Source organism: Phascolarctos cinereus, unplaced genomic scaffold (assembly GCF_003287225.1).
Source record: "Phascolarctos cinereus isolate Bilbo 61053 unplaced genomic scaffold, phaCin_HiC Scaffold_7;HRSCAF=346, whole genome shotgun sequence".
Lineage (NCBI taxonomy): Eukaryota > Metazoa > Chordata > Mammalia > Diprotodontia > Phascolarctidae > Phascolarctos > Phascolarctos cinereus.
In genome coordinates this window covers 108463847-108485475 of record NW_027556180.1, presented here as the reverse complement: position 1 = coordinate 108485475, position 21629 = coordinate 108463847, and positions in this window count along the sequence as shown.

Below are 21629 nucleotides of genomic sequence, written 5' to 3'. Positions count from 1 at the left end.
GTCTTGAGCTAGAGTTGTGGCTCTGGAAGTACAAAGAACGGGAAAATACCTGGCATATTTAACAATGAAAACAGACAACATTCAGATGATAGCAGATGATATTCCAACCCTCTTCAATTATAGATGGGGAAACTGAGGTTGATTAAGTGAAATCACTTGCCCAAGGTCACATGGATTTTAAGCAGAAAAAACAGGATTCAAACACAGGTCTCCTGACTCCAAATGAAGTGCCTTATCTTACTGCCACTATATTATCATCTCTAGTTGACATTTGAGGCAACTGAGGCTCCATTCCTTTTTCTCTTTTCTCAAAGTACCACAATATACTAAGTAGAATAGCTGAAACTAAACCATGACATCAGGATCTCATGAACTTTAATAGAATTGTGTGGTCTATTTGGAGAAAGGGATTGCATAATGGATCCTATTATATTTAATTTATTTGACACAATGATGTTTAATGATGCAGAAAGGAATCTGCAAACTGGTATCCACTCTTCAGAGAATTTCATAAAGTTGAGGTTATTTTATCCAGGATATAGAAATACAGATGCCTAAAATATACAGTGCTAACAAATTGATCGTGACATCAGTCTTCATGATTTGCATTGATTGCTGCCAGTGTCACAAGGGAAAATGGGATTACTAAAAACAAAGGGCTGGAATACAGCCAACCCACTAGCAGTGAAGAAATGATCATTGCAGCCTAGCACCAGTGGACTGGACAAGTGTGGAGAACGGATGCCTGCAGGGTACCTAGCCAGCTGCTGCATGGTGAGCTGAAGTGGAGAGATTCAAACAGGGCAAAGTGAAGGAGTTCTTTGCAGACACACTGAAAAACAATTTCAAGTAATGGAGCATAGCAGTGGAATCTTGGGGAACAATAGTACAGGAAAGATGACCCCAGTACATGGCAATCAGAGCTCTAGAGGTGTTGTGCAGCCACACAGGGAGGAGGAGGTGGACCTTCAGATAGCAACAGGCTCTGTAAACATCAGCTACGGAACAGTAGGCTCAGGTGTGTGCTGGAGAAAAGACAGCGCACCACTCTTCAGCCTTCTGAGCTGTAGCACTCATGGATAATAGCCTGGGTAGTTTCACTGGGGATTCTATCTGAGAAACAAAAGCAGAAAAACACCACATGTAATTGAATACACAACTGGGATCTAGGTATTACTCATCAGGCAGCAAAACAGTATGAGAAAGTTGTCTTTGTCTTCCCCCTAGAAATCTGAGAAAACACTTGATGCTTGTTACCTTAATTTTTTTAATGGAATTTTGAATTTTTATAAATTGGTGAGAAATCCAAGGATAAAGGAAACAAAGGGAAAAGAGAGGGGAGAGCAAAGATGGCATGGAAGAAACAGCTACAAAGTTGTTTCTCACTCATTCTCTCTGTCTCTTATTCTCCACTCTTTGCTTTTGAGCTTTCCCACCCAGATGTTTCCATCTGGTATGTGACTTACACAAAGGATACATGAGTGAGACCCCAGTACATTCACTATTGATGGGCAATGCCTGCTTTGAATCTTCATCTTTCTCATTATTTTCATGGACTGGCCTCAAGAGAGTAGAAAAAACTGAAAGTATTCCATTTTACCAGAATCAGGGAGTCTAAGCAGTTGAGTTATGAGAAGAGGAAAGCAACAGGTGCTGCTGATAGCTTTTACAAAGGTACCAACCTCTTTTTGACTCTGAGGCTACATATAGTATTATAAAAGTATGGGGAATCCAGATCTCTTGGTGATACTCCTAAGTCATTCCTTATACTATGGCTCCAGAGCCAACTGTGTTAGAAGGAGGCAAAGTTGAATAAGACTGTGTCTTATTTGGGAAGTCTGGTCACATGATTCACTTTCACTGGGAGTCACTTTTGTAATCTTATACATTGTGATTTTTCCTGAGAGAAATCTTTCATACCTGTCTATGCCACAGCATGCTGGGATGTTGGATATAAAGAACACCAATAGTTTGGTCAATGCTGACTACAATGTCAAAAAGTTAGCCACTGCTCAATCCTTAATAACACCTCTGAGTCATTCTTTATTCTCTCAGGCTTGCTTGTTGCCACGTTTAAGTCACAGAGCTGGGCACTGCGAATACAAAGATAAAAATAACATGGTTCTTGCCCTCAGCCTGATACCCTAAAGCTCTGTTCCTGCAGCCAGATTGCCTCTACCACTGTTATCTAGTCCAAAGATGCCCAAAACAGCATAATGGCTCCAGGCAAGTAATCTTAGAGTCCAAAGTAACCTAAAAATCTCCCAGTCATGTATAAGCCCAGGCGTTTAGGGGAAAAAAAGAGGTCCTAGTTTCTTCTAGTTTTATATTCTTTCCAATCTTCACACCAAAATGTCTATATCTTAGTATTGGGGCATGAGGAAGAGAGGATAAGAAAGAGCTGCCTATCCTACCCTCTACCCCAGAGTTTAAATTTGTTCAATTTCTTCTTAATCCCAGTCTGAGGTTGATAAATTCAATGAAAGCAGAGACAATCATTTACATTTTTGTAGCATCCCCAATGCTATAATAATAACTTTTATGTAGTTCTTATTATGTGATAGGCACAATACTACATGCTTTACAATTATTATCTCATTGGATCCTTACAACAAGCCTGAGAATAGGTGCTATTATTATTATTCCCATTTTACAGATGAGGAAACTAAAGGGAACAGAGGTTAATTGACTTGCCCAAAGTCATGCAGGTAGTACAAGTCTGAAGCCAGAGTTGAATTTATGTCTTCCTGCTTCCAGTCCCAGTGCTGTATCCATTGTGACTACCTAGCTGCCCAACAAATAATAAATATTTGTTGAACTGAATTGAATTTCATTTTGGTAATGGCCCCTTCTCATTCTCTGAGAATCTTGTAACCTTTAAGGCCTGAGGTTGGGAGACGAAATCAAGCCATATTTCATGCCCTAAATCTTTTTTCTTTACCCTGACTCCAAGTGACCTCAGTAATTTAATTACATGGGATACAGTAAGTGTAATTCTTTCACATTCACATGCCTTGGATGAATCAAAATCTAGGTAGGCCCAATTACTCATCCTTGATTTCTCTCCTGGATTTATATCTTTACAATTTTTTTCTTTAATAATTTTGGGCTGGGTGGTATAAAAACACATAGACTATAATGGAAGAATACCTTTCCATACTCAGTAAGTCTGAGGTCATTTTAGCTCTCGGCATTTTCACAGATGCTTTTGAAACTCAAATCTTGATCACAATAAGTGATATAAGTAAGCTTAGGCCTCTGCAAGAAACTAATAAAAACAGCTAAACTTGGAGATATGGTTGTGCCTAGATAACGCTGTTTAATATTATCCTCCATGAGTTATTTCAGAGCTGTGACTAATCTCATGTTTTACCTCTCAGATTGTGACATTTAAGAAGTGAAAGTCATATGAAACTTTCTGTATCCATTAAAAGGTGCTAAACTTTGCTTCATTTTTTCCTTATACAAGACTTTTAATTTCTTCTTAAATAGGCATAGCCCTGACATTAATGATAATGGAGAATGCATATACAAAGGACACAAACTAAATGAGAGTCCAAAGTCTGAATGTCATGTCATGTTTTGCACTATAATAGTCAAAAACTGTTATATGCATATTCAGATAAAAATAGAACCATTAAAGAACCTAGGAAAGTTATTTCTAATGACCAATAGTAGCTTTTATTTATGTAACACTTTACAATGATCTCTTTTTAGCCTCATTAACAACCCTGAGGTCGGTACTGCTATTATCCCCATTTTACTGATTAAGAAACTGAGGCAGAGGTTAAGTGACTGCCCAAGGACACACAGCTTGTCAGTGGCTGAGACCAGATTTGAACCCAAGTCTTCTGACTCCAGTTCCAGTACTCTGCCTTCTGTATTACCTTACCTATCACACCTTCTAATCCTAAACCTATTGCCCATTACAAACAAACATGTTGAATTGAAAGTGTACATCAGTGGTATCAACTCAAACACAAATTAGGGCTGCTAAGCCATATATCAGGGCTTTGCTAGCTGAATATTGACTGAGTTTTTAAATGTAATGTTATTTATGTTTTATTGGATTTTTAATTTATTTTGTAAACTATTTCCCAAATACATCTTAATCTGGTTTGGGTTGCACTCCTGAGTGCTGTCAACCTGAGTCTTTGAAAGCTCTGTTGTAAAGAGTACAAATTATTTTTTTTCTTTGTTTTTATTTTTTCATGCTTTAGATTCCCTGAAACAGAAGCTGGTAAAGATTGGTGACTAAAAAATGGCAATTACATTCAGAATGGCAGCCTATGGAAATTCACAATTGATACGGTTGAAAGGAAATACTATGATTATATGACATGCACATTCCAAATAAGAGCTTTCTTACTATTTATATTTATTTAACTAAACTTTATTAAAAAACCTCAATAGTCAAGTCTCCACAGTTTATTAGACCTCCCAGTCAAAATGTTTTCCTAATATCTAAGAGAAATAGTTTTTTTTGGTTTAAAAATATTATTTATTATTGAGATGAACTTCTGTCTTTGTCATAAGTTCATATAATTTTTAGAGCTGGAAATAACTTTTAAAGTTATTTCATCAAGCAACCTATTTTTACAGTTAAAGAAAATGAGACCAACATTGTCCACTGTCACAGAGGTAGTAAGTGGAAGAGCTGAGATTTGAACCTGGGGCTTCCGATCTTAAATTCAGTCCTTATTCAGTTATACTATAAATTTCCTGCAGATATTTGTATAATGTTACTATCTTAAATTTTCTAAGCACATTTTAGATTAAGTAAACATATATATGTATATGTGTGTTTATATATATGTCCTTTAATTTCTCTTTATAAATTATCATTGTCTTTGTATAATCTCATTGCTTTCCTTTAATCCATTTCTAAAAGCTTAATATGTTTTTCTTCTTATAAATTAATTCATTCTACTGAGGAATATTCAAAATGATCAAAGCATTTGGCCTACAGAACCAATAATAATAGAAATAATAATAATTCATTTATATGCTCCATTAAAATTCATAAAGCATTTTCCCTATAATAATCCCCATGAGATAACTTACACAGTATTATTATTATTATTATCAATTTATTCATGAGGCTAAGTGACTTGCCTATGCATACATAGCTAGTAAGTGTCTCAGGCAAGAATCAAACCCGGTTATCCTGACTTGTGTTTAATATTCTCTGTACTGTGTTGTTGTTTATCCTTTGTTCTCAAAGAGGACCATGATATCAGGAAAGTGATGCCAGGACTTGCAAGTGAATTGAATTTAAGTGAGGAAGGGTTGTGCAAGGTCACCAGCCTCACTCTCTCCTCTGGAGCTAAGATATGTCAGACACATGCATCTCCAACACATTTTTAAGCAATCAAAACAAGGCAGATAAATCCTCCTAATAAACATACACTTCTCTTTATCACAAAACACACTTAAAATTCTCTTGCATCCCATGAAATAAATCTTTCTCTAATTGTACAGAATAGTGATAACAATCACCCTCCCTGCCTCCACTTACTACTCTAGATGAATTATTGTGCTTTCTTAGAACTGAGAGAATGCTGAGAGCTATTTTTTTTTCATGTGACTGTTGATAGCTTTACTTAAAAATATTTAATGTGTTTTTAATCTTTAATGGGGCCCTCCAAAATCTGGTGCAGTCCTGCCTTTCTGGCCTTACCTCATATCATTCCCCTTTAGATCATGTTGCAGGTGAGCAAATTGCAATTCTTTCTACCAAACCACATATTTAAGTACAAACAAGGGCTTAATTCTCTCACAGAATCATGCCTTTCATTATACAGGATGTCACAAAAGTCTTAGTGCAGTTTTAAGCTTTAATACCTTTTTAAACAAGGCAGTTAAAAAAAAACAGAAACAAACAAACAAACAAAAAAGGAAATGGTCCCTGCCCTCAAGGTACCTACATTCTAGTTGGATTGGGAGATGGGTGAGGGTATGATACTGCACATATAATTAAATAAAAAATAAAATGAATATGTAAACAAGCAATTAGTGTCTGTCTTTAAGGAGTTTATATTCTAATGGGGAAGACAGCACTTACATGGAAAAGGTGGACAAAGAAGAATGTTTTGGTTAAGTACTGGCATGAATTGTGATTATAGTCATGGGAAGGTGAAAGAGCTAAGATTACAACCAAAAATAATCTACCCAGCAAAACTGAGTATAATCCTTCTGAGGAAAAATAGACATTTAATGAAATAGAGGATTGTCAAGCATTCCTGATGAAAAGACCAGAGCTGAATAGAAAATTTGACTTTCATATACAGACTCAAGAGAAGCTTAAAAAGGTAAACATGAAAGAGAAATCATAAGTGACTTAATGAGGTAAAACTGTTTTACATTCCTAAGTAGGAAGGTGATACTTGTAACTCCTAAGACCTTCATCATTATTAAGACAGTTAGAAGGAGGATATACAGACAAAGGACATAGGTGTGAGTTGAATATGATGAGATGATTTAAAAAAAATTAAAAGGTAAGAAAAAGGGAAGAAGGGGCAGGGGAGAAGGAGAACAGAGAACATTATTTCACATAAAAAGGAGGGAAGGGGGGGCATTGGCAGGCAAGGCTTGAACTTTATTCTCATCAGAATTGGCTCAAAGAGTGAATAACATAGATACTCAGTTGGGTATAGAAATCTATTTCAACAAAAAGGGAAGTAGAAAAGGAAGTGGATAATAGAAGGGGGAAGGATTAATAAAAGAGTGGTCAGATTAAGGAAGGTAGTAGTCAAAAGCAAAATAGAGAGAGAGAGAGAGAGAGAGACAGACAGACAGACAGACAGACACAGACAGACAGACACAAACAGGGCACAAATAGGATGGATAAAAATACACAGTAGTAATAATTGTGAATGTGAATGGGATGAACTCACCTGTAAAACAGAAGTAGATATCAGAACAGATTAGAAAACAGAATGTAACAATATGTTCTTTATAAGAAATACACTCTAAACAGGGACACATACACACAGAGTGAAAATGAGGGGCTGGAGCAGAATCTATTATGCTTCAGCTAAGATGGTAAGGGTAACAGGGGGAGCAGTTATGATTTCAGAAAAAGCAAAAGCAAAAATAGAACTATTTAAAAGAGATAAGCAGGGAAATTACATTTTGCTAAATGGTATTATTGACCATGAAGTATTATCAATGCAAAATGTATATGTACCAAAAGTCATAGCAATCAAATTCTTAAAGGAAAATTTAAATGAATTATGGGATGTAATAGACAGTAAAACTATTCTAGTAGGGGACATCAACATTCCCATCTTAGAACTAGATAAATCTAACAAAAAATAAATAAGAAAGAAAATTAAGGGCATGAATAGAATTTTAGAAAAGTTAGATCTGATAGGCCTCTGGAGAAAACTGAATGGGAATATGCCTTTTTGTCAGCTGTACATGCCACCTTCACAAACATTGACTATATATTAAAGCATACAAACCTCATCAACAAATGCCAAAAAAACAGAAACATTAAAAGCATCCTTTTCAGACCATAATACAACAAAAATCACATTCAATAATGGGCAGTGGAAACATAGATAAAAAATAAGTGGAAATTAAATAATCTAATCCTAAAGAATGAGTGGGTCAAAGGACAAATCATAGAAATGATCAATGATTACAGGAAAGGGAATGACAACAATGAGACAAGATACTAAAATTTAACCAAAGGCATACTTAGAGGAAAATTTATATCCTAAATGCTTATATCAATAAAATAGAGGAAAAACAGATCAATGAATTGGGCATTCAATTAAGAAAATCCAGAAAAAGGATGAATTAAAAAATCTACAATTAAACACCAAATTGGAAATCCTGAAAATCAAAGGAGAGATTAATAAAATTGAAAGTAAGAAAACCATTGAACTAATAAATAAAACTAGGAACTATGTTTAAAAAAAATAAAACAGATATATCATTGGTTAATTTGATAAAAAAAAGAAGAAAACCAAATTATTAGTATCAAAAATGAAATGGCTGAATTTGCCACTAATTAAGAGAAAATTAAAGCAATATTAGGAGCTATTTTCCCCAATTATATCACAATAAATGTGATGAATTAAGTGAAATGAATGAATATTTACAAAACTATAAATTGCCTGGATTAACAGTAGAGGAAAAAGAATATTTAAATAACCACACCTTAGAAATAGAAATTTAACAAGCCATCAATGAGCTCCCTAAGAAAAAAACCCCAGGGCCAGATGAATTGATAAGTGAATTCTACAAAACATTTAAAAAACAATTAGTTCCAATACTACTTAAACTATTTGGAAAAATAGGCAAAGGTGGAGTCCCACCAAATTCCTTTTCTGACACAAATACGGTGCCGAGCCCTAAAGCAAGAAGAGCAAAAACAGAGAAGGAAAACCACAGACTAATTTCCCTAATGAATATTGATACAAAAATTTTAAATAAAATACTAGCAAGGATATTACAGCAATATATCACAAAGATCATACACTATGGTCAGGTAGGATATACACAGGTAATGCAGGGCTTGCTCAGTATCAGCATAATTGACCATGTAAATAACAAAACCAACCAAAATCATATGATTATCTCAATAGTAGCAGAAAAAGCTTTTGACAAAAACATAACACCCATTCCTATTTAAAACACTAGAAGCCATAGGAATAAAGAGAACTTTCCTTAAAATGATAAGTTGTATCTACCTAAAACCAGTAGGAAGCATTATTCATAATGGGGATAAGCTAGCAGTCTTCCCAATAAAATCAGGAGTGAGATAAGATTCCCATTATCACCATCAATATTCAATATTGTACTAGAATGCTGGCTGTAGGAAAACAAGAAAAAAAAAGAGAAATTGATGGAATTCTAATAGGCAATGAGGAAACAAAACTATCACTCTTTGAAGATGACATGATGGTATACTTATAGAATTCCAGAGAATCAACTAAAAAAAGCAACTAGTTAAAACATTCAACAATTTTGATAAAGTTGCAGGTTACAAAATAAACCCATATAAATCACCAGCATTTTTACATACTACCAACAAAACTCAACAGTAAGAGATAGAAAGAGAAATTCCGTTTAAAAAAGTTGCATTCAGGGGGCAGCTAGGTGGAGCAGTGAATAGAGCACTGGCCCTGAAGTCAGGAGGTCCTGAGTTCAAATCCAGCCTCAGACCCAACACTTGACACTTACTAGCTGTGTGACCTTGGGCAAGTCATTTAACCCCAATTGCCTAAAAAAAAGCCCAAAAAAAAGTTGCATTCAATATAAAACACTTGGGAGTCTACCTACCAAAGCAAATCCATACAATTACAAGGCAAATAAGCACAATTACAAAACACTTTTCATGCAAATAAAGACAGATCTAAACAACTGGAGAAATATCAATTGCTCATAGGTAGACTGAGTCAATATAATAAAATGACAATTATACCTAAACTAATTTACTTATTTAATGCCATACCAGTCATAGTATGAAAAAAAAATATTTCATAGAGCTAGAAAAAATAATGACAAAATTAATCTGGAAGAACAAAAGGTCAGGAATATCAAGGGAACTAATAGAAAAAAAATGTGAAGGTAGGTGAAGATCTGGTTACCAGATCTCAAACTGCATTATAAAGTGGTAATCATCAGAACAGTCTGGTACTGGCTAAACAAATAGAGTAGTGGATCAGTAGAATAGATTAAGTATACAATACATAGTAGTAAATGACCATAGTAAGCCAGTGTTTGATAAGCCCAAAAATCCAAGCTTTGGGATAAGAAATCACTAGTTCACAAAAATTGCTGGGAAAATTGGAAAGTAGCTTGGCATAAACTCAGTATAGACCAACATCTCATACCAAATACCAAGTTAAGCACAAAATGCATACTTACTATAGACACAAAAAGTGATATCTATATCTATCTATAAATCTGTATCTATATTTATCTATCTATAAAGCAAATTAGGACAGCATAGGAAAGTTTATCTATCAGAACTATGGATAACAGATTAATTTATGACAAACAAAAGATAAAGAGCATTAAAGAATGTAAAGTGGATAACTCTGATTACGTTAAATTTAAAAAGTTTTTGCATAAAAAAAAAAAGCTAATGCAGCCAAGATTAGAATGAAAGTAGGAAACTGGGAAAATATTTTACAGCAAGTTGCTCTGATAAAGACCTTGTTTCTTAACTATATAGAAAACTGAGTCAAATTAATTCATGTACTAGTCATTCCCCAATTGATAAATGGTCAAAGGTGTGAATAGGCAGTCTTCAGAAAAAGAAATTAAAGTTATCTATAATCATGAAAAAATACTCTAAATCACTACTGATTAGAGAAATGCAAATTGAAACAACTTTGAGGTACTACCTTATACCTCTCAGATAGCTAGTGTGACAGAAAAGAAAAATGATAAATGCTAGAGAGATGTAGAAGAATTGGGACACTAATGTACTCTTGATAGACTTATGAACTAGTCCAACCAGTCTAAAGAACAATTTGGAACTATGTCCAAAGGGCTATAAAACCATATGTACCTTTTGACACAGCAATACCACTAGTAGGTTTGTACCCCAAAGAGATCAAAGGAAAAAGAAAAGGACCAATATGTACAAAAATGTTTACAGCAGCACTTTGTTGTAAAGAATTTGTGGCAAATAATTGGAAATTGAGGGAATGCCTATTAATTGGGGAATGACTGAACAAATTATGGTATATGATTATGATGGAACACTATTCTGCTATAAGAAATGGTGAGCTTGATAGTTTCAGAAAAGCCTAGTAAGACTTATATAAACTCATGAAAAGGGAATTGAGTAAAACCAAGAGAACATTATGCACAGTCACAGCTATATTGTATGATGATCAACTGTGAATGACTTTTTTATTCTAATCAATACAATGATGCAAGGCAATTCCAAAGGACTTGTGATGAAAAATTCTATCTACCTCCAGAGAAAGAACCGATGGAATCTAAATGCAAATTAAAATATATTTTTTCACTTTATTTTTCTTGATTTTTTTTAAACATGCCTAATATGGAAATGTTATGTGTGATTTCACATGTAATAATTGATATCACATCTCTTCCATTCTCAATGGGTCAATACTCAATGGGCATGAAAGTGAGGCAGAGAATTTGGAACTCAATTTTTAAAAAAAATGTTAAAAACAAATAAATAATAAATATTTTAAAAAGACTGCCAAATATATCCATCAGACCAAATAAAATAAGTTAAGAAGCCCTGATCTAACCTATCTTCAACATAGGTACCCAAATAATATTCCTAAAGCTTAGGTCTGACTATGTCACTACACTTTGGCTTCTTACACATTATACTGTACAAACTCTTCTGTACGACATTTAAATCCCTTCATAATCTGGTTCCAATCTCCCTTTCTGGGATGGTTAATTATTAGTCTCCCTTATGCATTCTGTTTTTCTGCCAAGTTAGCCTACCTGCTGTTTCTTACATACACGATATGCTGGTAAATGTTTAACAACTAGCTTAAAGAAAAGGGGGAAAAAAGTACACGTGACACACTTTTAGTTTAATCTGCATTATCAACATTTTCTTCATCATTTTCTTAAGTCTAGGCAATCAACAAAACAATAAATCAAACCCTGATTTGTCATATTTTCCAATTTCCAAGCTGTCAATGCTTAATTCATTAATGGGCTCTCATGAGCCATTTTGAGCTGGTTCCAGCACATCCCATTCATTTCAACTACCATCAATGTCTTTTCTGAGCAGGTTTTCTCATGTCTGTAATCCTCTTTCTCCTCTCTTCTCCCTCTTGGAACCACTAAATATTTACAAGATTCAGTTAAGTGCCACCTACTATGAGAGACCTTTTTGAATTATGCCAGTTGTTAATGTTCTCTGCTGAAATTACTTGAGGCAGGTGGTGAAACTGGAGTGAGGAAGACTTGAGTTCAAATGTGGCTTCAAACACTTAGTAGCTGTGAGACTTTGGGCAAGACATTTAACCTTTTTTTGTCTTTGTTTCATTATTATTGCTATTGTTATTATTATTGTTTTTATTTTTCTATTCATTTTGTATTTACTTATTTGCATCTTGTTTTTCTCCAATATAATAATATAAACTCTGCGATAGCAGAGAGGATTTCACTTTTATCTTTATATCTCCAGGGCTTAGCATAGTACTTGGGTCATAGGAGATGCTTAATAAATACATTTTGAATTGAAATATCACCTCTCAGTCCACAATTATTGGCCTGACTCTGACTTTGAGAGATAATACAGTATACTAGTTAGCTGGCTTTGAATAAAAGCTAATAATAATAATAACTAGCATTTATATATTACTTTAAGGTATGCAAAATACTTTGTGTATGTTATCTTATTCTTCACAACCACCCTGGGACATAGGCACTATTATCCCCATTTTACAGTTAAGGAAACTGATGCTGAGAGCAGGTAAATGATTTGCTTAAAGTCACACAGCTATTAAATGTCTGAAGCCAAATCTAAACTCAGGTCTTCCAGACTCTAAGCTCCTTAGTCTTATCCACCATACTATCTAGATTCAAAGACAGGAAGAATTGGGTTTAAGTGCTAACTCCCGAGACTGTGTAGTTGGACAAATTAACTTAACTAACTTCACTTCTTTGTGTTCTAGGAAACATTCTAAATTGCAGAAAGATGATGATCTGCATTGGGAGAGAAAGTTTCCTTACTGGAAGTTCCAGGCACCAGTGAAATAACTGGTCTAATCCCTGTCCCTAGGGTTTCCCAAAGTATTTTGTTTTATTGCTGTTTAAGAAACTTACCATATAAAATTGTGTATTGAAACTATTCATGTTGCCATCTTATCCATTTACTAGAATATAAATTGTTTACCTTGTCTTAGCTAAACTTTGTATTTCCTCTGTTGTCTTGTTCTTGCCTACCTCTCCACTCTGTAACTTTGGCTGCCCTGGGATTGCAGGACAACTTGGATACTTCCTGATAGAAATATTGGATACATTCCTTTGTACTTCACAACCCATTCCATGCATGGCGGCCTTATGGTACAATGTTCTAGGCCATGAGGTCCTCACCTTTTTCTGTGCCACAGACAACTTTGGTAGTAGATTGGTAAAGCCTATGAAGCCCTTCTTAGATTCATATTTTTAAATTTGTAAAATAAAATACATAGCTTTGTAAAGTGAAAGTAATTATACTGGAATATACTTATCAAAATGGATGAAGGAAAAATAAGCTCATGGACCCAAGTTAAAACATCATTCTAGAGTATGTTGTACAAAAGAAATGATATCCAAAGAGAGTTTTCCATTACTTTGTAAATTCTTGTAAAAAAAAATAAAAACAAAAACAAAATCTCTTTTCAGACTACTGTGAATACTCAGTATTGTACCCAGTATGTATTATTTTTTTAAAAAAATCTGTATGTTCAGTGCTTGGTATAATCCCTATTCTGCAGTAGATACTTAATTTTAAAAAAATCATTGAAATGAGCCTTTCTCTTTATAATAAACTATGAGATTGCTTATTAAGGAGGATTTGTCACTCCTCCCTTTTCTACAGCACATCTTAGGACAGGGGTTTTTAAACTGGAGTCCACGAACTCAATTATTCCTTTATATATTTTGATAACTGTATTTCAGTATAATTGTTTTCCTTTGTTACTCCATGTATTTTATTTACGCATTTAAAAACATGACTTTGAGAAGGGGTTCATAAGCTTCACTAGACTACTACCAAAGGGGTCTATAACACATAAAGAAAGGTTAAGAACTCTTACATCAGAATGGATATACCATATCATGTAAGCTCCAAAGTTTTAAAAGTATATATTGTAGAGTTAATTTCTAATGGTAAGCAGTAACAATCAATCATTCAACTAATATTTATTAATTACCAATTATTCACTTGGAAGTATGCTAGACACTGGAGATATAAAGACAAAAATGAAATAGTTCCTGTCCTTAAGGAGTTCATATATTTTGGAAAAGACAACATGATGTAATTATATACGAAAATTAAACATTTGTGATATATCTGTATATCATATATGTGATATATACTTATATTCTCTCTCTGTGTATATGTGTGACAAATACACAAACACACCCGCATATATGTATGGTGTGGAAGAAAATGTGCTAGCTGTTGAAGGAATTAGGAAAAGCTGAAAGCCTTATGTAGAAGGTTGTACTTAATCTGAGTTTTGGAGGAAACTAGAGCAAGATTGAATAGTTATTCACTTATACTGGAAGTTCTCTATTTGTAATGAAAGCAAGCAATTTAAGTAAAATAGAAACAATGGGAACTAGCTCAGGAGTGAGTTAAGACTTCAAGATTTATGACAAACCTTTAGTAGGGGATCTTTTAGTGGCAAAATTCAAAACGTTCATATGTTCAGCACTGCAGATAAACAATAATAGGATTTCCATTCAGCAACTATATCCATCTTCTTTGGATTCTTCATAACTCAGAATTTCAAATTAGGATTACTGGTGACTCTTTGGGCAACTTATGTGCTGGATCATTGGCTAATTCAAATACAACAAATGGGAGACTGGTCAAACAGTGACATTAAATACTCATCCCCAGCCCCAGGGACAGGAAGAAGCAACAGAGCAAACAAATTATTTCATCTCAATGCAGCAAGGACCTTCCAGACCCTGCAATATATTTTGCAATATGTTTTATCTGAACTTTGTCAATTGATCAAGACACTGGGACAGATAGCTAAAAGAAGCTTGAAAAAAATATTTTCTTTTATATAAGACTTTGTCTATTAAGGTAAATGCACCATGCCTCCAAAAAAGGAATTCAGAATTTTCCAGCATCAGAGAATCAGGCCTTCTTCCCTCAGGCAGGGGACCACAGTTCAAATTGCTCATTTCTGATATAACTCTGATGCTGTACCTCAAAGATTTCTAGCACATTTAATTTAGTTAGTATTCAAGTGTGGTAGAGTAGAGAGAGTGCTGGACTTGAAATCAGAAATACTCGAGTCTTGCCTCAAACATGCATTAGCTGTGTGACCTTGGGTAAATCATTTATTCTTTTTGAGTTTCAGTTTCCTCATCTGTAAGAAGAGAATAACACATTTAGTATTTATCTCATAGGGTTGTTGTGAGGCTCAAATTTCACAATGTTATACAAAGCACTTTGCAAACTTGAAAGTACCATGTGAATGTCAGTTATTTTAAAAAATATTACAAACATTATTATAAGATAAACTTGGATATACTACGCAACTGGCTGCTTGTTTTTTTTTTCTTTTTTTGGATATGTAGGCATTTGATGGTATTAATGAATTATAGGTTTAGAACTGGAAGAGATTGTTAAGTTCTTCTAGTCCAATCACTTCATTTTATAGTTGAAGAATCTGAGGTTAAATGACCTGCCTCAGATCATGTAGATAGTGACAGGGCTGGGATTTGAACCCAGGACTTCTAACTTGAGTAGCTGTCTCTCAAGGTACTCATACTTTACATCTATGACTTATTCTTTACACCCACTCCACAATTCTGCCTCACAAATTTTTTTTTAGAATTTTCATTCTCTAGGTATCAATTCTTATTATGGCATTGTTTTGGCTTTAGGCTAATTCCCCATAGTTATAAGTGCAATAAATGTTACCCTCATGTTACCCTCACTTCGTAAAACATGTACAACTTACACTTCATATGTGGTAATCTAATAGTATTCAAATTACTGTGACCAAAGACATGCTAGCGAACTACCTCTGTTCAATTGTTGACTGCCCTGCACACAACTCATTTTCAGTGCAATCAAAACTCTCTCTTCTTTCTATTTATTCCTACTATAAGGTGCTCTAATTAAATTCCCCTTAACTGACTTTTTTTTTCATATGCCACATGAATAGCAGGTAAAGTCAATTTGTGAACTCATTGTCCTTGACGTCCTGCAGAAGTGTTTCCAGCTGGAACTGATTATATTTAATCTTCTGTGTTACCCAGGTAAAAAAATAATAATCCGAAAGATAACAATAAATAATTGCAGCTTTACATTTATTTAAATTTGTTCTGCCACTGCTACGGAACAATGCAGATAAACAGCTAAGGGTCTTTCACATTGTCCAAAGAACGACTCTTCAGCAGTAATTATGTCCCTGCCTATGACCCTGAGCCCTGTACCGCAGCTGACATGTGAATGATTAAAAAATACAAGGAAAGAGAATGGGAACGCTCATTATCCTTTGTGGGAATGGATTCAGAAATAGGATGTTCAGGCTCAGGGTATCTTTCAGAGAAAGTCATAGTTCAGTACTTCTTGTATGCAAAGCTGTTACACAAGGCGGGCATGGTTCCCCTCTTGGCTGCACTTAAGGGCTGCCTTCCCACGGCATCCCTGGAACCAGAAAGAAGGGTTATTCTCCACATGGAAAAATGCCAAGTTTGGTTTCCATGACAGACTTTGCAGTCCAGCCTTCTGAATAGCTACCCAGAATTCAGCCCACCGGTTTGAACATGTTTTGCACGATGCCTTTAGAAATATCATCTTGGTCCCACAGCATATACCTTTATTGGAAAAATAATAAAAAGAGGATTTTTATGTATGCTGGGTTATGGAAAGAAGGAAATTTAATGAGGTTCCTATTTTTAAAAAGAGATTGATCTGGGTGACAATAATGCTGGGATCCAAAACATGAGTCCAGGTAAATGTACTTAAAAACCCAAGTCAGACTGGTAAAACTTAAACAATCAAAACTGAAATGCCTCTCCCCACCCCCTCACCATTTTTACATTGAGTAAGGAAGATAAAATATGTATATTCAGGGTAAAATGTAAGTAAGATGACTTTTGGTACAGTTTGAATAGTTTTTCTTATTCATGTTTCCGTAAAGTCGTATGTTAAAGTAGAAACTAGTATCTTCAAACCTCTAATCAGACAAGATTCTGTTTTAGTCAGATTTTGAAGGCCAGCTGATCAGGTGTTGGGACAGTAATGAAAGACGTAGAGACGGCATACATCTTACAGAATTGCCTATTTACTGCAAGGAACCAACTACTTTATTGCCTAGTCTTGGTTTGACCTCTATACAGAGCAGTCCTTTTCGAAGTGAATAGAGATGACTCCTAGAGTTTTAGGGCTGATATCCATTTCTCACTATCATTTTAGCTGTAGTTATCTTACAAACCATCACCTTAAATTCTTAAATTGAATTAATTTATTGTAATAGAACCTTATCTTATCTTGCTTTATCTTAGAGTAGAAGAAAGTATGGGCTCTTGAAGGCTTCATCAGTGGGATTCAACTTCTGGAAGGTCTTATCAAATTGCTAAGGCTAAAATTCAGGACACTTGATAGAATACCTATCTTCCACCTGATGATCTAGAAATCTAACTGAATCTGGAGAATCTCATCATCATGAGGTTAACCTTATGATTTTTAATTTTTTTTTTTCATTTTTGGCCCAGTCACTCATTAAACAAGAATCCACTAAAGCATGGACAACTTGTAATGTATATCAGCAGAAGGAATGCTCAGATAGATGAAGACATGGAACCTTGAAGCATAAATACCACTGTTGAATAATTACATTCATCTTAATGTAGAGATGTGAAGATTAAGTCAAACATTATCATTATTATCTTTTAATTTGTATCCCTTGGGTACTAACATCTCTTAAAAATCTGTCTTTTTTTTTTTTGACTAGGCAATGGGGTTAAGTGACTTGCCCAGGGTCATACAGCTAGTAAGTGTTGAATGTCTGAGGTCAGATTTGAACTCAGGTCCTTCTGACTCCAGAGCCAGTGCTCTATTCACTGCCCCACCTAGCTGCCCCATAATTTTATTTATTTATTTAGCTTTTTGGTGAGGCAATCAGGCTAAACGGACTTGTCCATTTCACATAGCTAGTAAATGTCAAGTGTCTGAGGCCAAATCTGAACTCAGGTCCTCCTGACTCCAAGGCCAGAGCTCTATCCACTGTGCCTACCTCACTGTTCCTTTCAAAAAAAATCCAATGGAAACTGCTATACTTTTCTTCATGACAATAAATTTATATTTCATAGAAAACTACATGCAGATGTGGTGGGAAACCCATAATTTTAAATAGAAATTTTCAACATTTTACAAAATGAACATATGAAATGTCAGTTAAAAAAAGAATGTTTCCACAAATTACTTTATACTAAAGGTATCAAGAGAGTAAATTTGTCCTACAGTGAAGATAACAAATGTTTTGATAAATGAAACATGGCTAAAGTTAAAATGTTAAAACAAAAGCTTCTCTAAAGAAACACTCATCTGTTAATAGTATTTCAAATTCTTCTCACAGGATGGTTTTAAAAAACTATTTACTATGCATCACCATTTAACACTAATTAGAATAAAATAAACAAAACTGCCCCAAAATCACTGACGAGATGCATGCTGTGCCTAAGTAGGTCTTGGCATATTTCCAGTGACATTCTTGGTATAGAGATGGAGAAAAATGGAAATTACTAAGTAACTATATGGTAGGCAGAGCAAATAGGTTGGTTATGTGATGAGAGATAAAAGATGGAACTTCAGAAAGCAACAAGTAGTTAGAAGTTTAAGAAAAATCCAGAATCAACTCGAGCATGTTTGTTAGATTTTCTGTATAACACTTATAGAACATTTACAAGAATCATTAGAGAATAAAAAGGTATAAATGGGTTGTGATCTGCAGTGATGAAAGGGATGTCCACACTGATATCAAAGATCTATAGAAATACTGAAGTAAAGAGAATCATGAAAATAATAGATACTATTTCTGTTGTAATTTTTTTTTCCCATTTGAGGTTCACAGTAGTCTTCTGAGTTAGATAGGGTAGGTATTTTTATTCCCCTTTTACAGATAGGAAAATTGAGACTCAGAAAGAATGAGTGACATGTCTAAAGTCATAGAGAAATTTAGTTACTGAGCTAAAAGCATACTTCCTAGTTATGTGCTTTCTACCACACCCTTCACTCATTTCTACAGCAACTGGTGGAGAGACTTTTTCTTCTCTTCTCTAACCTCTCAGTGACCTCTGACCTGAATATTTGCAGCATACCCCCTAACTTACAACAGCTTTATTGGGAAAATTGGAGCTTTCCAACATTAGATTCTTCTAGTTTCTATCCTCCATTCCTCAAAACTTCAGTTTCTTTATACCCTCATTTCTTCCTCCTCGTTACGAGCGCTAGAGAAAACGACTCAATGAGTCTCCATCCTTTACTTCCCTTCCAGCTGTGCTTCTCACTTACTTGATTTCAGCATGGTGCTTCAGTTACGATCTTCCCCTGCAATCTTCATTAGCACTTAGGCCTCCTGTCCCAGGAACACCCATTCATGCAGGTGGACTTCTCACAATGGAACATTCCTTCACCATACTGGCCTCCTTCATACATTGATAAGTTCTTTGGGCCTCCATTTTAAAGAAGGGGCCAGGTGGGCCAACCTTCATTCCTCTCTTGGATGTGTTTCAGTCTTCCTGACTTCAGTACCCCTCCTGCTCCCACCTTTACCACCTACCTTTCATCTCCTGTTTGTGTCTATTCCTCTTCATTAGAATGCAAGCCCCTTGAGTGTAGGGACTGTCATTTAATTTTACTTATTTTTGTATCCCCAGCAGTTAGCACAGTGCCGAGCTCATAGTAAGTACTTAATGGATGCATGTTGATTTGTGCCATTGATTCTACTCCCTCTTGCTTAGGATCTTATTTTAGCAGTTGTCCCCTCCTTACCATGAATCTCCTTCACTGGCTCCTTCTCATATGCTTACAGACATATTCAGGTCATATGAATCCTAAAAAAAAAGTAGCACCTTGACCTTTCTATTCTATCTAGTCACTGGCCCATCTTTATTTCTCTAAATCTCGGTCTTTTTGCTCTGTGCAGTTACAGTCACATATCTTCTCTACTAAACATCTTCAGAAAGTCTGCATTTGATATACATAAGTTGTTGTTCAGTTGTTTCAGTCGTGTCTGACTCTTTGTGACCCCATTTGAGGTTTTCTTGACAAAAATACTGAAATAGTTTGCCATTTCCTACTCCAGCTCATTTTTACAGATGAGGAACTGAGACAATCAGGGTTAAGTGGCAGCTAGTAAGCGTCTGAGGCCAGATTTGAACTAAAAAAGATGAGTCTTCTTGACTCCAGGTCCAATACTCTATCCACTTAACCATCTAGCTGCCCATACATACATACATGCAAACACATATATGTATATATACGTTCTATCTATATATATATGTTTATGTATGTGTATGCTTGTCTTTCCTGCTTATATATGGAAATCTGAATCTAGTATATGTCTATATATCTATATATATTCATATACAGGCATATGTGTATATATATAATTATATCTAGATATTAATCAATCTATTTATATGTATCTATCTCTATCTATTGATCTATCAAGCAATCTAGAAACCATATTTTAGTCATGCTGTACTTTCAGTTGTGCCAAATCCAATGTCTTCCATTTTCCCCATTTCATAGGATCATCGATTTAGACCTAGAAAAGATTTTAAAGTTCACTATGTCAAAATCTCATTTTACAGATATAGAACCATTTTCTCATCGTCTGTGACATTTCTGCAACTTTCAGCACCATGTCTTCAGTCTTATGTTACATTATTCCCCTCAATGTACTCTGCATTTCAGATAAACTATATAATTCTCTGCTACCTCCTACGCTCCACCCTGGGCTCTCCTCTTGCTATACTTTAGCCTATAGTGTTTGGATTTTTGTTTATGTTTTGTTTTTACCAAAATTAAAACTGTGATTTCATTGGTTTAAGGAACTCCTGATGAAGCAAACCCCTCTACCCATGGAGATTTGCCTCTGCTCTGCAATTTATAATCTTAGAGACTTGACTGGGAGCATTGAGGTTAAATGGCTTGGCCCAGGGTCACACCGTAAATATTTGTCTGAGGTAGGACTTAAAATGAGATCTCCCTAACTTCTAGTTTGATTTTCTATCATATTACATGTTGGGGACAGCCAGGAGGTGCAGTGGATAAAGCATCAGGCCTGGAGTCAGGAAGACCTGAGTTCAAATGTAACCTCAGACATTTACTAGCTGTGTGACCAAGTCACTTAACTCTGTTTGCCTTAGTTTTCTCATCTGTAAAATGAGCTGGAGAAGGGAATGACAAGAAAGCCCTAATTAGGGTCATGAAGAGTCAAACAATACTGAAATTATTCAACAACATATTACACTGCCTCTCACAATATCCTTTTTTGTTGGAAATTCTTCCTTTTGATTATTCATCTGCTTAATGCTCATTTATCTTTTATAACACAGCTCAAATACCCTTTTCACAAAGCCATCAATAATCTCTTTCATACCTCACATAACACTTCTAATGTTGTATATTATAGTAGTGTCTGTCCTGTCCCCTCACTAGACTGCAAATTTCATGAGGGCAGGGACCATATGTTATCTAAATGCATTGGTCCCAGCACTATCTACAACCATTAGACAACTATATATTTGTGGAATGAATGAATAATAAGTCATATTTTCATCATGCTTTAATCTTTAAAAAGTGTTTTCCTGATAGCAACAATGGGAATTAGATTATAGAATGGACAAAGTTTTCTACTTTTACTATATATGGATGACTCCTCCTAGGAATGGGGATTAAGAGATCAGAAGAAATCACATAT